Source organism: Microcaecilia unicolor, chromosome 2 (assembly GCF_901765095.1).
Source record: "Microcaecilia unicolor chromosome 2, aMicUni1.1, whole genome shotgun sequence".
Taxonomy (NCBI): domain Eukaryota; kingdom Metazoa; phylum Chordata; class Amphibia; order Gymnophiona; family Siphonopidae; genus Microcaecilia; species Microcaecilia unicolor.
In genome coordinates this window covers 145,312,851-145,328,810 of record NC_044032.1, presented here as the reverse complement: position 1 = coordinate 145,328,810, position 15,960 = coordinate 145,312,851, and the positions used below count along the sequence as shown (strand labels likewise).

Genomic DNA, 15,960 nt, shown 5'->3' with positions numbered 1-15,960 from the left:
AACATGGTGAGCGTAAATCCTAAGTCACATAGTTGATAAGTGGGCGTGGTTATATGCATGGAATGGGCGGGTTGTGGGCGTTTCTAAAATCTATGGGTGTTATTATAGAATACGCCCGCTCCATGCCTAATTTAGTTGTCGGGATTTACACCAGGTTTTACTTGGCATAATTGACTGTGACTAAATTTAGTCATGTGGACCAGCGCTCAGCATATTTTATAAACCACGTGAAATTTAGGCTTATTTTATAGCCTAAATTAAAGCGTAATTTAAATAGAATATGCCTAAGCAAACTTCATTTCGGTGGCAGATTTTTAGGCATGATATATAGAATCTAGTCCCATAAAAAGGTGTGTGAGCAAATCCAAAATAAATATATAGAACTCCCCCCTAAGTGAGCACTATTTTTCTTTTTTTGTTTTGGAGGGGTGAAGAATGGGCATGGATATGCTAATCAGCTAGCGCACTGACATTATCACAGTGCTAACTGGTTAGCGTGTGGGGTCCTGTGGTATTTTTCAGTGGCTGCACACTAATACTAACATTAGTGCATGGCCATAAATGAAACAAATAGAGAAAAGCCTTTTTTGATGGTTGAACTAGAAATGCATTTAGTGCGCAGGAAAGGCCAGGCCCGTGTAAGAACGCTGTAAGCTCATTTCTTAGCACAGCTTAGTAAGAGGGCACCTTAGTGTTTGCCCTCAGGAATACCTACACTCCTGGGCAATTTTATGAGAGCCAAGGTATGCAAGTAAGAAAAATATTCTACATGCATAAGCAGCTTCCAAATTAACCTCTTTTGAAGTATAATGTGATCTACTTACTGAGGACTTCAGTTCACCTGAATTGTGTAAGAGCATTCATGAACATACAACTAGTACAGAGAACTACAAAACTTTGTAACACCAGGCCACAAAACATTAATCAGCTCTACAAACCCACCAGTATATTCTTATACAATATTGATGCAGGTTCCATCAGGAAAGCAAGGTCAGTTGCCAAGACAAACAAAAACAATAATACAAAATTGAGAGCTCTTTTTTTCCCCAAATACTCTGATGGATGGAATGTAGTTCCTATTACAGCTTCACTGTTTTTTAGTAATACCTTTTTTCACCTTCCTCCATGTTTCTGAAAATGTTTGTCTAATGGTTTACTATCAATCTTTGCTTTGCAGAGGACAACAAGTCATGTCAGAAATTCTGCAGTCTCTCAACCAACACTGGTTCTTTGCCAATGGTGACTGCAATGGATAAAAATCCCAATTTGAATATCCTACTACTACTACTGATCATTTCTATAGCGCTACTAGACTTACACAGCGCTGTACACCTGAACATGAAGAGACAGTCCCTGCTCGACAAAGCTTACAATCTAATTAGGACAGACAAACAGGACAAACGAGATAAGGGAATATTAAAGTGAGGATGATAAAATAAGGGTTCTGAACAAGTGAATAAGGGTTAGGAGTTAAAAGCAGCATCAAAAAGGTGGGCTTTTACCTTAGATTTGAAATATGAAGTCTGTTTCCTGTAAAAATAACTCTTAGAATTTTATTTTCTGGATTCAAATAGTGTCTTAGGCAGCTTGGACTGTTCTTTTTTTTTTTTTTAATCAATTTTAGAAGTTTTTTTCTACAAAGAAGCTGTGTATTGAGTCTGTTCCCTCCAAGAAACTTAATCATGCCTACTGAATTCTGTTCTATTCCTTTTTACCTCTTTAGGGCAACTAGTTGCATTTTGTACTGTATTGCTGTACTGCTAGGATTATCTTTTCTATCTAGATTAACTTTAAGAGGTAGTTATAGATTAACATAGCATAGTAATGTGGAGAGGCATTTTCAAAAGGACATCCAAGTCAGAACATCCCAAACAGACATCCATCTCGCATACATCTTCAAACTGGAAATATGTCAAGATTTCTTGTTTCAAAATATGTGAGATGGATATCCATATGCTGGAAACATTTAGCATGAACATCCATGTTACAAACTGGAATGTCCAAATTATGAAGGTGGGTGGGGGTACAAGGCACATGGACATCTGTATGGCAGCATTCTTTGAAAATGACCACACAAAAAAATCCATGTAGAGCAACGGAGCAGCCTAGCGGTTACTGCAGTGATCTGTGAATCAAAAGACTTTTTTATTTTTTAATTATGAGTCCTCCAGGAACAGCAAGGTACCTACTGCACCTGAATGTGCATCATGTCTATAGCCTTTAGGCTTGCAGGCTTCTTATATTTTTAGGTACAGTACATATTTTTCTGTTTCTGGCAGGCTCACAATAACACAAAAAGAAAATTGAAGTGGGATTTGAACCTAGGTCCCCTGGTTTACAGTCTACTGCACTAACCACTAAGCTGCTTCTCAGACTTACTTCATGCTTTCTTAAAAATGATCTTGGTATGTGCCCTAAAATGACTGACTGAGTTAGGAATTGGTTCAGTGGAAAGTGACAGAGAGTAGTGGTAGATGGAGCTCCCTCTGAAGAAAGGGATGTTACCAGTGGTATACCACAAGGTTCAGTTCTTGGGCCGGTTCTTTTAACATTTTTGTAAGCGATATTGCTGAATGACTGTCTGGTAAGGTTTTCCTCATTGGAGATGATACCAAAATCTGCAATAGGGTATACACCCTTGATGGTATGGACAACATGAGGAATGACCTAGTGAAGCTTGAAGAATGGTCCAGAATTTGTCAGGTAAGATTTCATGCTAAAAAATGTAGGGTCATGCATTTTGGCTGCAAAACAGTACAAATGAAAGAATGGGCAGGTCACTTACTTGTTCCTGTGAAAGGTGTGAGCAAAATCTAAAATCTAAAAATGGTGCAACTCAGGGAATTTTTTTTAAAATATTTTGTTAGTTCAGAGAACGTCCTTTCTGTGGTTGCCACTGTCCCAGTTATAATATTTTTTAAAATAGGCACGCAATGCAGATCTAAGTAAAACTTGCTGACAGGGCAAAGTTTTCTATCATAAGAAGATCTAGTATTTCCTTTCTTCCTGTTGTTTTTTTTTATTTCCAATATCAGATTTCATTAGTTATCTGAATGAGATTAAGGTCACTAGCTTATTTCTTGACCAGAATTTCTCCAGCTGCATACAACTCCTCATCAGTTACTGATATCAGGGTTGATGGTTTCAGGACATTCATAAATGTTTAAAAAAATCTCATTCCAGCAAATTATTGTTGGATCTGAGAGATTACTATGTCCAGTATTGGAAACAACACATTCACTCTGAATTGGTCCTCATCAAATGTTGGTCTTTGATCTTCACATAGGTCATCTTGAAACTTATTTACTCTTGCTACATGCTGCTCTCAAAGTGGAGGAGTGGCCTAGTGGTTAGGGTGGTGGACTTTGGTCCTGAGGAACTGAGTTCAATTCCCATCTCAGGCACAGGTAGCTCCTTGTGACTCTGGGCAAGTCACTTAACCCTCCATTGCCCCATATAAGTCACATTGAGCCTACCATGAGTGGGAAAGTGCAGGGTACAAATATAACAAAAAAAAAAGTACTTGTGATGTCTCTTGAGACTGGACCAATACCCCTGCTATACTGCTATGGGTTTACAGCCTGTCTCACTGACACAGACTACTCAATAATTACTGTGGATTCTTTTGGATTCATATTAGGTAAATGAGACCTTTATTAGAGGTTCTCAAATCTACAATGATTAAGATACATACAATGATTAAATCATATAACTAAAAGAAAACTATAAGACAGATATATACATATTATACATACAACATCACTGGTCAGGAATTTCAGGCCCTTATCTCATCAGCCGGGAGGCCTGTTGCAGCGAAAGCCCAAAGTCTCCTTATGACCAGGAACAAGTCTTTTCTGAGCAATGCGTCCACCTACTGATGAGCCTCAGAGCTCTGCTGCAACAAGCCCCCCTTTTTATTAAGCTAAAGCTTATTTTCAGAGCTAAGGAAAATTACAGAATGCTTGAGAATAGTTAAACAAGCCATACTGTGCAAATGTGGTCACATGTTTCCAAGTCCAGGTGGCCAGTCTGAACTCAAAAACAAGTGCCACCCCCCTCTTCACATTCCAAATTAATTAGAGCTGTGTCTTTTCTTCTACATTCCAACTTGTTTTCAAACAATCAAAGTTAAACAATCATTTTTAAACAGAATTACCTCTAATCACAAATACAGACCCCGAGTGCACTTGTTGGTCAAGGCAGAGTTGAAAAGCAATCTCTAAAATCCTTTTTATTACACCTGCACAATAGGATACTACCTCCTATCCCATGGCTCTCCAATTTCCTCTGGAGTCTTTCATGAGGTACTTTGTCAAACACCCTTTGAAAATCCAGATACACAATATTGACCAACTCACCATTATCCACATGTTTGTTCACCCCTTCAAAGAAATGTAATAGATTGGTGAGGCAAGATTTCCATTCATTAAATCCATTCTGGCTTTGTCTCATTAATCCATGCTTTTGATAATGCTCTGTAATTTTGTTCTTTATAATAGTCTCTACCATTTTGCCTGGCACCAACGTCAAGCACATTGGTCTATAAATTCCCAGTTCTCCTCTGGAACCTATTTTAAAAATCAGAATTACATTGGCCACCCTCCAATCTTCTGGTATCATGCTTGATTTTAAAGATAAATTACATATTAGTAACAATAGTTCCGCAAGTTCATTTTTCAATTCTATCAGTACTCTAGGATGAATTATCCAAACTTTTAGGAGACTTTCCAGCTTATTTTCGAAAGAGATCGCTGGCCATCTTCCGACACAAATCGGGAGATGGCCAGCCATCTCCTGAACCCAGCCAAATCTGTATAATCAAAAGTCGATTTTGGACGGCACCAACTTCAGTACCAGAATTAATTGAATGAAACAGTTTATTTAGAATCTGAAAAACATTGTGATTCATTCCCTCCGGACTTGGACTTGATTCTCTCCAACTTCATACAATCATGTTTCTAACAACCTAATTCACTAGTAAACCAGGAAGATATTTTGCTTTTGCCATGTTGATGATGGTCACTTCCTGCAGATATTTTGGAATCTTTGTCACCAAAGGCCATGGGAACCTTGAATAATATATATGATGTGAAGGTATACGATGGGCTCTTTCAATTTCAAAGGAGTTGGTACAGAAGGCTGCTACTAAAATGGTCAGTGGTCTTCATCATAAAGTGTATGGGGACAGATTTAAAAATCTCAATATGTATTTTTTGGAAGAAAGGTGGGAGATGGGAGATATGATAGAGAGATTTATATACCTATGCAGCATAAATGCACAGGAGGCGAATCAAGGGCCACCGAGAGATGGGGTAGGGCCCAGGGCAAACAATCTTAAGGGCTCCCCGTGACGCCACCTGCCCATGGGAAATTTACATTTTTGGCTATTTTTAGTCTTCTTATATCTTCTCTCGCCTGCTTCTGTGTGCAGGGACCCGAGTTATCGTGTTAACTCATACTCTGCTCTGCTGCCACAGGTTCTTCTTCCTGCCACATCCCTTTCTGCCTATGCAGAAACAGGAAGTACTTCACACAGGAGGAGGCGGGATGAGGCAGGAAGAAGGACCTATGGTGGCAGAACAGAGTTAACGTGTTAATAACCTGGGTCCTGGACTGGCACACAGGAGCAGAAGACCAATCCAGTCTTCTTCTGCCTGTGTGTGCCTGCCTGCCTGCCACTGGAAGCCTTGCCGGTGCCGGGCCCCCTTTGGAGGCTGGTCCCAGGGGACTCTTGACCCCCCACCCCCCCCCTCTCCCGGCAGCCCTGGGCGACTCTCTTTCAATTGAAAGGAAGTTCTGGAATGAGGGAGCACAGGATGAAGGTGAAAGGGGATAGGCTCAGAAGTAACCTGAGAAAATACTTCTTCAAGGAAAGAGTTGTGAATTTGTGGAATTGCCTCCCGGTGGACGTGGTGGAGATGAAAACAGTTCTGAATTCAAGAGAGCTTGGGACGAATACATAGGATTTCTAAGGGAGAGTAGATGGCATGGATGGGCAGCCTAGATATGCCATATGGTCTTTATCTGCTTACATTTTTTTAATGTTAATTAATTAATGTAGTTTTACATTTTTATCCCGCTTTAACCCAAAGCAGGTAAGAATTGCACTGTCCAGAAAGTCACCAAGAACTCATAATGCTTCTAACTGGGGAATAACTGTATATAAAAATGAAACAAGAAAAGTAATATCATTGTCTGAAAATTCTGCCAGTCACTGCATGAAATGAATAGCATCTCATATATAGGAAAACCCTTTATTGACCAAAGGTCTCAAAAAATAGTCAACCTATAAACTGAGAGGGGTTCTATTAAAGACTCTCTACTAGAGACTGTAGATCTTCTTGAAGGGTTAACTAAAATTTGGTATACATTTGTAAGAAGATACAACACTGGGAGGGTCTTTTACTAAAGCTTAGCTTGAGTTATCTGCAGCAGGACCAATAGGAATAAAATTTGCCCTGTAGCAGATAACTCAAGCTACTGTATTTTTCGGACGCACCTAGGTTTTAGAGAAGGAAAATAGAAAAAAAAATTTTGAAGCAAAAAGTGTGGCAGAGATCTGCTGGAGGACCACAGGTTGTGCAACACTCTTGTATGGGGACAGCAGTTTTGTACAACCTGTGTGGCTCTGCAGTGGAATTTGTCCTCCCCTGCCATCCATGTCCAACGATTCTCCTCTCTCCCCTGCCCTCCCCTCCCCTCCATGTCCAGCAATTCTCCTCCCCTCCCCATGTCCAGAGATTCGCTCAAAACCACGCCCGCCTGCCTGTCTGCCCTCATCTCCCCAACTTTCCGTTCGTGCAACCGTGCTCCCTGCCTTGAAATCTTTAATTTACATACCCGAAGTTGCGGCAAACCAGCAGTAAGTAAAAGCAGGAGGCAGGCAGGTTCGCCTCCTCATCGCTTCCCTTCCCTCTCAGCGTGTCCCATCCTCGTGGAAAGGAAGTTACATCAGAGAAAGGCGGGACGCGCTGAGAGGGAAGGGAAGTGGCGAGAAGGCTAGCCTGCCTGCTGCTTTTACTGCTGTTTCACCGTGACTTCGGGTAAATTAAAGATTTCAAAACAGGGAGCACAGGTGCACGAACGGAAGGGAGCGGGCAGGTGAGCCAGACCTCACAAAAAAAGCACTGGGCGGAGTTTAGGTGCGCCACGTGGGGGCCCCTTTGAGCACGAGGCCCTATGCGATCGCAACGCTCGCCTCGGCCTAAGACCGGCCCTGGCCGCCCCCCCCCCCCCACAGCGAGCAGGTACGCTACATTCGGACTATAAGACGCACCCACATTTTCCTCCCAAATTTTGGGGGAAAAAAGTGTGTCTTATAGTCCGAAAAATACGGTAATCTTTAGTAAAAGACCCCCTGGTATTTTTGGCTATTGAACATTCAAAAACTCAAATTCTTGTTTAGTTAAATATCCAACATCTAAACCCCTTTGCGTCAACTCTTTTACTTGAATCTGTAATATGGGAGTCAGGTCATGTTTAACTCCCTATAACCAGTCTGCAGAGAAAGTTTCCACATTACCTCAGAACTGTGCCGTCTTTTCCACGCATCAAATAATGACCTCCCTATTATTCCTTAGAGATTGAATCACACGATATTCTTGTGGCACACAATTTAAAGATTGATGGATTTTCCTAAGAGAAAACGGTTGTGAATCTGAGAACTAAATCCTTATAAACACTTAAGCTTGGACTCATGGGCAAGGAGATATCCATTTTGAGCGATTTCATTCCACTGATGTAGAAACAATCTCAATTGGATCGTAAGAACAATATTCTTTCAAATGTAAAGTGCAATAAAAATCTCTCAGATACACCTGTCGAGGTGGTGCTGTGTGTATTATCTGCCACATTAGCAGTTAATACACAGTCACTAATTCCACTTAACTGTAAGACACAATCCCCACCTGTTCTCCATTCCATTCAGTGTTCATTGTTAACATGAAAATTACCACATATTAAGAACTAAGGAACCCTGTTAATTGTTAACACACATTAATTGCTAATGAAGGTTAGTAAACAGGTCCGGTGATTGTTTCATCCAATATTTCACTTTCACTTTTCTCCATGTGATTTGAAGAGGGCTTTTAGAGTGAAAGTAAATATGAGAACAAAAAACACTGAAAAAGTTTAAAAAATAAAACAACTTCCTACTTCATGTATTTGCCTCATTTCCTTTTCTTTTTAGGGAAGGAGAGGGTTATTATTACAAAAGATGTTCCCCTTAGAACTTTATCTACAATATTAAGCAAAAAGAGAATATAGGAAAAATACTCTGAGTAAGAAATTCTTTTTTGAAAAATAAATATAATGAATGAATTGTAAAAGTGGCAATAAAATCACATTAAACATATTCATAGTTATGCAAAGACTACCTATAAGTCCACTGAGCTCACTTCCCTCCTCCTTCACGCAATTAACATTTAAATAATAGAAGCAGCCTAGACCAGAAAACTTAATGTGAAAACAAAGCCACTTCAATCCAAATGAAAAAAAAATAAAAAGTCCACAAACAAATCTTTGACTCAGGTTTCTAGAAGGCCATCAAATATTTGAACATCAACACTGATAAATGCAGTTTCACTGTATTGTATGCATAGCTGTGTACTTTCATTTGGTTCAGCCAGAAGAGTGATATTTATATCTAAAGTATGCAAATTACATCAAGATACTGTGTCTCCCAGGAGAGGCTATAAATATTAGCTTATGAAATAATTCCTAGCCAAGTAAAATCTTGAAAATGTCAAAAGGAAATTTGACCACTCCTAGGTTTCCCAGGGAACAGCTCTGAACCAATGTGTTTTATCACTGTGGAAATGAAGGGTTCATTTTAAGATGCATAATAGTATACAGATAACGAAATGACGTGATTTTAATGCTAAACTGCCTTCCACTCAGCCTGCAGCTATGTATGTACTTAGAGTCATAATCGCAGTGAATCCAGACTGCCCCAATTTGACTGCCCCTATCGGACCGACCGTTCACTTGTCTATTAGATTGTAAGCTCTTTGAGCAGGGACTGTCTCTCTTTGTTAAATTGTACAGCGCTGCGTAACCCTAGTAGCGCTCTAGAAATGTTAAGTAGTAGTAGTAGTAGTAGTAAATTAGAACTCTCAAGAAAGTGTAGAAAAAGCACAGGGGATCTTTAGGTAAACTGCTAATTAGACCACAAAAGGGAGTCTGAAAATATAGGTGGAAGTTAGATTTCACAAATGTAAGGCTAACTCAATTCACTTGCAGGGCAGGTTAGAAAAATCAGGAGAATTTTATAGGTTTTTCTTATTACTCTCAGCAGGTACCTAACAGCAAAAAGAGGGTTGAGAAAACATTCTGTTGCCAAAAATTGGAGGAAAGAGGAATATTGCCACCGGAAAAACTTCAAAAGTGACTAATGCAAAAAAGCCTGATTAAAATGAACTTCCAAGTACACCTGGATAAATTGCTAATACATGTACCATCTTATGATTTCCAGAAGGAAGCTCTCTTTGGCACATTGAAAGTACTACAGTGAGCATTAGCAGTTAATTTGAGAGACTAAGATCATACTTCACATAACCTGGCTTAAGAGTGAGGTGCAACCCCCCCCCCCCCCAAAAAAAAAAAAATGTAGAGACATTGCCCTCACAAGAATTTATTCAGTACATAAGTGTTGCCATACTGGGACAGACCGAAGGTCCATCAAGCCCAGCATCCTGTTTCCAACAGTGGCCAATCCAGATTACAAGTACCTAGCAAGATCCAAAAACAGCACAATACATTTTATGCTGCTTATCTTAAAAATAAGCAATGCATAAACTAGTAGAAAAGCAAGTATGTATATATCTTATGTCTTGTTACTATGTATATGACTCTGTCATGTTATAAAAGGAAAGTCTCATACAGTCGCCGGGGTTTTTTTTCACCAATCTTGGCATGCCCCTATTTTGTGACAATTATAATCATCGACAGTCCCATCCCTCCAACCTCTATTTTTTGTGTTTTTTTGTAAGTTTCCTCAGTGAGGAAAGGCTGTCTTGCTGACCAGAGTGCTACTAACCCCTTGAAAAAGCCACGTTGAGCGAAACAGGTACCTGTCAGGGCGAAATCTACACCTGGAAACTCAAGCTAAATTATGACTTTATACTGAATATAAGTACAGCCTAATCCCACTGTTCAACACATGAGTTCATTGTATGTACACAGAGATCTTGAAAATATAAAGCTTATACCTCTATTGAAGTGACAAAGTTCACACCTTTATCAGTATATAGTTCACCGAAAATAACAAAAAGGTTAAAAAAAAGAGGAAACTTACAAAAAAATACAAAACAAAAATACAGAAAAAAACAAAAAATAGAGGTTGGAGGGATGGGACTGTCAATGATTATAATTGTCGCAAAATAGGGGCACGCCAAGATTGGTGAAAAAATCCCCGGCGACTGTATGAGACTTTCCCTTTATAACATGACAGAGTCATATACATAGTAACAAGACATAAGATATACATACTTGGTTTTCTACTAGTTTATATATTGCTTATTTAAAGACCTATAGTAGAAGATTGCCACATAGCATTAACAGTTTATCTTAAAAATAAGCAGCATAACATTTTCTTAAGTCCATCTTAATAATGGCTTATGAACTTTTCTTTTAGGAAGCTATCCAAACCTTTTTTAAACCCCGCTAAGATAACTTCTTTTAACACATTCTCTGGCAACAAATTCCAGAGTTTAATTACACATTGAATGCATAAATACTTTCTTCAATTTGTTTTAAATTTACTACTTTGTAGCTTCATTGTGTGCCCCCTAGTACTAGTATTTTTGGAAAGAGTAAACAAGCGATTCATGTCTACCCATTCCACTGCACTCATTATTTTATAGACTTCTAGCATATCTTCCCTCAGTCATCTTTTCTCCAAGCTGAAGAGCCCTAGCCACTTTAGCCTTTCCTCATAGGGAAGTCATCCCATCCTTTTTATCATTTTTGTTGTCCTTCTTTGTACCTTTTCTAATTCCACTTTATCATTTTTTGAGATGTGATGACCAGAATTGTACACAGTATTCAAGGTGCATTTGCACCATGAAGTGATACAAAGGTATTATAACATCCTCATTTTTGTTTTCCATTCCTTTCCTAATAATTTCCTAAGCTATCCGCAGATTGCAATTTTGCAAATTGTTTATAAGCACTCTCCTCTAGGAATAGGGCAGTATCTACTCCACATCCATATATACCTTACCAGCCATCTATTGTCTCTCTCCAAGGTCGTCTTCTATAAACTCCAAACAGAAATATTTGTTTAGTGTTTTTGTGTTCTTCTTGTTGCTGGATGAAGCTGATTAAGCAGGAAGCTTTCAAAATGTTCAATGGTCTTCTTCATAAAGCATATGAGGAGAGATTTAAAGATCTAAACATGTATACCCTTGAGGAAAAGAGAGCATTTTCCATCTCACAGATAGGCTGCAGAGAATACCTTCTCCTGCTTTAGACTTAGCCTGGCCTCAGAATGACATCCTATAGTATATCTCCTATCAAACTGAGCTCTCTTTTTCATCAAGCACTGCCATTTCCTCCCCTCACCCTCCCCACTGACAGTTTGAACTTCGTGGGTGTGGCTTGGATCTCTTTCAGGGAGAGAAAACTAACAACTTATAGCAGCAGCAGTGTTGCCAGGTGGGCGGTTTTACCGCCCAATTGGGCGGTTTTCCGCGCCCCGCCGCGGGAAATTTTTGCCCGCGGCGGGTTGCGGTTTTTTGGGCGGTTTTTAAGGCTTCCGGGCGGCTTTTTGGGCGGCTTTTTAATTTTTTTCGGCCGCGGGGGGCGGGGTTAGTGACGTTTTTGGGCGGGGTTAGTGACGTTTTGGGCGGGGCCGATGACGTGGGAGGCGGGGCCGATGATGTGGGAGGCGGGGCCGATGACGGGGAGGCGGGGCTGATGACGGGGAGGCGGGCCCGATGACGTGGGAGGCGGGGCTGATGACGGGGAGGCGGGCCCGATGACGTGGGAGGCAGGGCCGGTGACGGCGAGGGCGGGGCCGGTGACGCGGGGTGGGGGTGTCAGGGGCGGGGTTTGTGTTTGGGCGGGTTTTGGGCTGGTTTCTGGCCCGGATTGGGCTGGAAAAAAAATTTCTACCTGGCAACCCTGAGCAGCAGCTTCAGAGAGCATTTTCCATCTCACAGATAGGCTGCAGAGAATACCTTCTCCTGCTTTAGACTTAGCCTGGCCTCAGAATGACATCCTATAGTATATCTCCTATCAAACTGAGCTCTCTTTTTCATCAAGCACTGCCATTTCCTCCCCTTTGAACTTCGTGGGTGTGGCTTGGATCTCTTTCAGGGAGAGAAAACTAACAACTTATAGCAGCAGCTTCAGAGAGCATTTTCCATCTCACAGATAGGCTGCAGAGAATACCTTCTCCTGCTTTAGACTTAGCCTGGCCTCAGAATGACATCCTATAGTATATCTCCTATCAAACTGAGCTCTCTTTTTCATCAAGCACTGCCATTTCCTCCCCTCACCCTCCCCACTGACAGTTTGAACTTCGTGGGTGTGGCTTGGATCTCTTTCAGGGAGAGAAAACTAACAACTTATAGCAGCAGCTTCAGAGAGCATTTTCCATCTCACAGATAGGCTGCAGAGAATACCTTCTCCTGCTTTAGACTTAATCCTACCCACCCTACCCCTCTACCCACCCACCCCTAGAGTGACATGTCTTATATAACCTCCCTATCAACCCACTCATTACTTTACCTCACCCATTTCTATTCTTCTATCACCTTCTCCCACTACTCCAACCAGAGTTACACCTAATCACACTGACCACCCTTCAACATCTTCTGTCCTTCTGTGACTGTTCTCTTGTGCTTGACTGCTTAAATATTTTAAATTTAAATGCTTTACTTTTTGTCTATTAGATTGTAAGCTCTTTGAGCAGGGACTGTCTTTCTTCTGTGTTTGTACAGCGCTGCGTACACTTTGTAGCGCTCTAGAAATGTTAAATAGTAGTAATAGTAGTAAATAAGAGATCTGATAGAGATGTTCAAATACCTTCAAGGAATAATTTTACAAGTAGCAGGCCTCTTTCAACAGAAAAAAAGCTCTAGAGCGAGGGCTCATGGAATGAGTAGGAAAATATGATGGCTCAGAAAAAATCTAAAGAAATATTTATTCACATAAATGGTGGTAGATGTATGTGTAACCTGAGTGCCCTACCAGATAGTAGATATTTTGTGTATTGATCATTCAAATTGGTGGAGGTAACCAAGAGGTCCATGGGAAGATCAAGAGAAAAGAATGGAGATCCAGAGCAGGAGAAAGTAGGGGATATCATATACCATCATCCACTTGATTAGCAACTCAGAGGGGATATTGACTAGTAAGATATGAAATGTGAGTACTGTAAAAGTTTATGGGAGAAGTAGCATCCGCAGAGAAGCTGGAGGTATATGATATCTATGATTAGAAGTTAAGGAAGAGAAAAGCCTTACCCTTAAGGAGACATTAGTTAACCTAATGCATCTGAGAAGAGATTACCTTGCTGAAGGCAGAGCATGTGAGTAGGGTGAGACTATCACTCCCCAAACAGGAGAATTCTGAGGCAGGAGAAGTAAACTTGAGAGGAGGATAATACTGAGGGAGAATTTCCATGTCAATTTCCAGAGAATCCAAGTTAAGAAGAGGTTTGAGTTTTGTTTGTTCATTACCTGAATTACTGTGATTTAACAGATGAAATTGTAATTTTACTTTTATTTCATTCAGTAAATTATTTTTTTTATTTATATTTTTAATTCCATACAAAATTCTGCAGGTGCAAACCATTCATTAATATATAACATAGTAAGAAGTAAAAATCTTCCAGCAACTCAAGAAAGAAATCAATAAGAAACAAGCAAGTGAACAACATGGCCAGTAGAAATAACACCCACATGTTAGGAAAAAAAAAAGAATACTATTTCCCTCCAACTTTTATCCCTTCCCTCTCCCCAATTTATCTCCACATGTAATCCAACACATGCTCTTCCATCCTCTTCCCACCAAAAAGACCAAGGGACCCTTTTACTAATTTGCAGTAAGCACTAATGTGTGCTTATTGCAAAGTTAAAATCCACTACCGCGGGGCACTCAGGCATCCCGTGATAGCTTTTTGATCTGCACCTGCTTCTCACACACTAAAAAATACTTTTTATTTTTTTAGTGCTGGGGCATGTTTGGGGGGCAGAGAGTAGGCATGTCCAGTATTAATCAGTTAGCACTGCTGCATTGCCGTGCATTAATCAAGTAGTGCATGGTTAACACAGGAGCCCTTAGTGCCTAGGAAACAGGTGTTGGTAAGGGTTCCCATGCTAATGGCCATGTACTAATTGGGAAATTATCATGTGGCCATTAATGAGGGAAATAGGAAATGCAGCCATTTTGTAGCCCCGCTAAAAGTAGCCTCAGCACATGGGGAACCCACATGCTAAACATAACACAGGCTACCTTTTAGTACAACTTAGTAAAAGGGCCCCATAGTCTCAAAATGCCCCCCAAAAAAGCCTCTCTGCCAAAAATTGCAATTTTGGAAAGGCAGAAAAAAGAAAGCCCAACACTGCAGTTTATCCAAATAGCAAAGGGGCATGTTGTGGGTGGGTAGGAGGTGTGTTTTGGGTGGGACTAAAGAGAGCACAAAAACAAGATGTCCAACAACAATTCAATTCTTGTCTACCGCTAATATCTTCTTTCTAGGGTTCAGTGCAGTTTACATTCTAGGTGAGACAACAGCAGATAGTATTAGTGTGAGGTATGAGAAACATTAGAGACCATTGGTGTAATATATGGGACTAAAAACATTAAAGGAAAGGATAATGGTTGATACTAGGGAGCAGAAGTCATGATGGATTATTATGAAGCAGTCTTTGGGAAGGAAAAGATTTTTAGCCTCTTCCTGAAATTGAGGTAGCTGTTTTCTGTTCTGATGGGAATAATCGACGATAGAAGGATCACTCTGCTCCTTCTGTGCATAGTGTGCATAGTCTACATAGTGTGTAGACAAAGTCCTGTTTGTTGCACATTCAGCTTTTAGCTGAATTTCTTATACTAAATAACAGTTACTGAATTACCCCTGACACAGGCGTTGTGCGCCGAAACATGGACCATGTTGGGTCGATGATACAAGATTGATATAGAAGATTCATGCTATGCAATTAAAGGATTTGTCCCACTTTTGAAGGCTCCTAGTATTTTTGCGCTTTTTGGATCTTGTTCTATGTTTTGGACCCTCTCTGTGTTGTTTTATTGCAAGGATTAAGCCATGACCCCTCTAATTTCCCAGTGGTTACTGTCCACCCTCGCTCTCCCCTGAAAGGGAAACTAGAAAGAAATACCAAGATCTATGACAGCCTCAGGTATTATAGGCATTTTGTCCAGGGCAGGAAGCAAGTGTAAGGAGTAGCTTAGCAGTTAGTGCAGTGGAATTTAAGCTAATGGACCCTGGTTCAATACGACATTAGCTCGATTTGTTTTTAATTGTGAGCCCCCCAGGAACAGAAAAATATCTATTATACCTACATATATAAGCCACCTGCCAATCTGAAGGCTATTGAAGTTGAGTATATTCAGGTATAGTAGATATTTTCTTTCCTGGATGGCTCACAATTACAAAATAAAAGACTTAAAGTGGGATTAAAACCAGTGTCCCTTGGTTTAAAGTCCACTGCATTAACCACTAGGCTACCCCTCTGCTCTGCCTGGCCCTCCATATGTCATTTTTCTCAAAATGATACTAGAAAGTAGTCTCTATCTCTGTTTTTTTGCAGTTCATAAGTTGGACATTTCATTTTGGAAATGGCTATTCATTTTGGACATTCTCAGCAAAAAAAGTCCATCTTGCAGCCATTTCCTCCCAGCATCACAGCTCTCTCCTAATCAGCCAACCCTTCTAGCATCACAATTGCCCCACAATCAGCCACCCCTCCTAGCATCACAGCTTCCCTCGTAATC

General features: G+C 40.4%; 1 long non-coding RNA gene across 1 annotated transcript; it reads left to right on the top strand.

The window, feature by feature from the left end:
- The first annotated feature begins 1,910 nt into the window (after nucleotides 1-1,910).
- On the top strand, nucleotides 1,911-15,512 carry LOC115462302. Its single transcript, XR_003940806.1, has 3 exons — nucleotides 1,911-1,998; nucleotides 9,812-9,814; nucleotides 15,502-15,512. It is a non-coding gene; the product is annotated as an uncharacterized LOC115462302 (long non-coding RNA).
- Nucleotides 15,513-15,960: the final 448 nt, after the last annotated feature.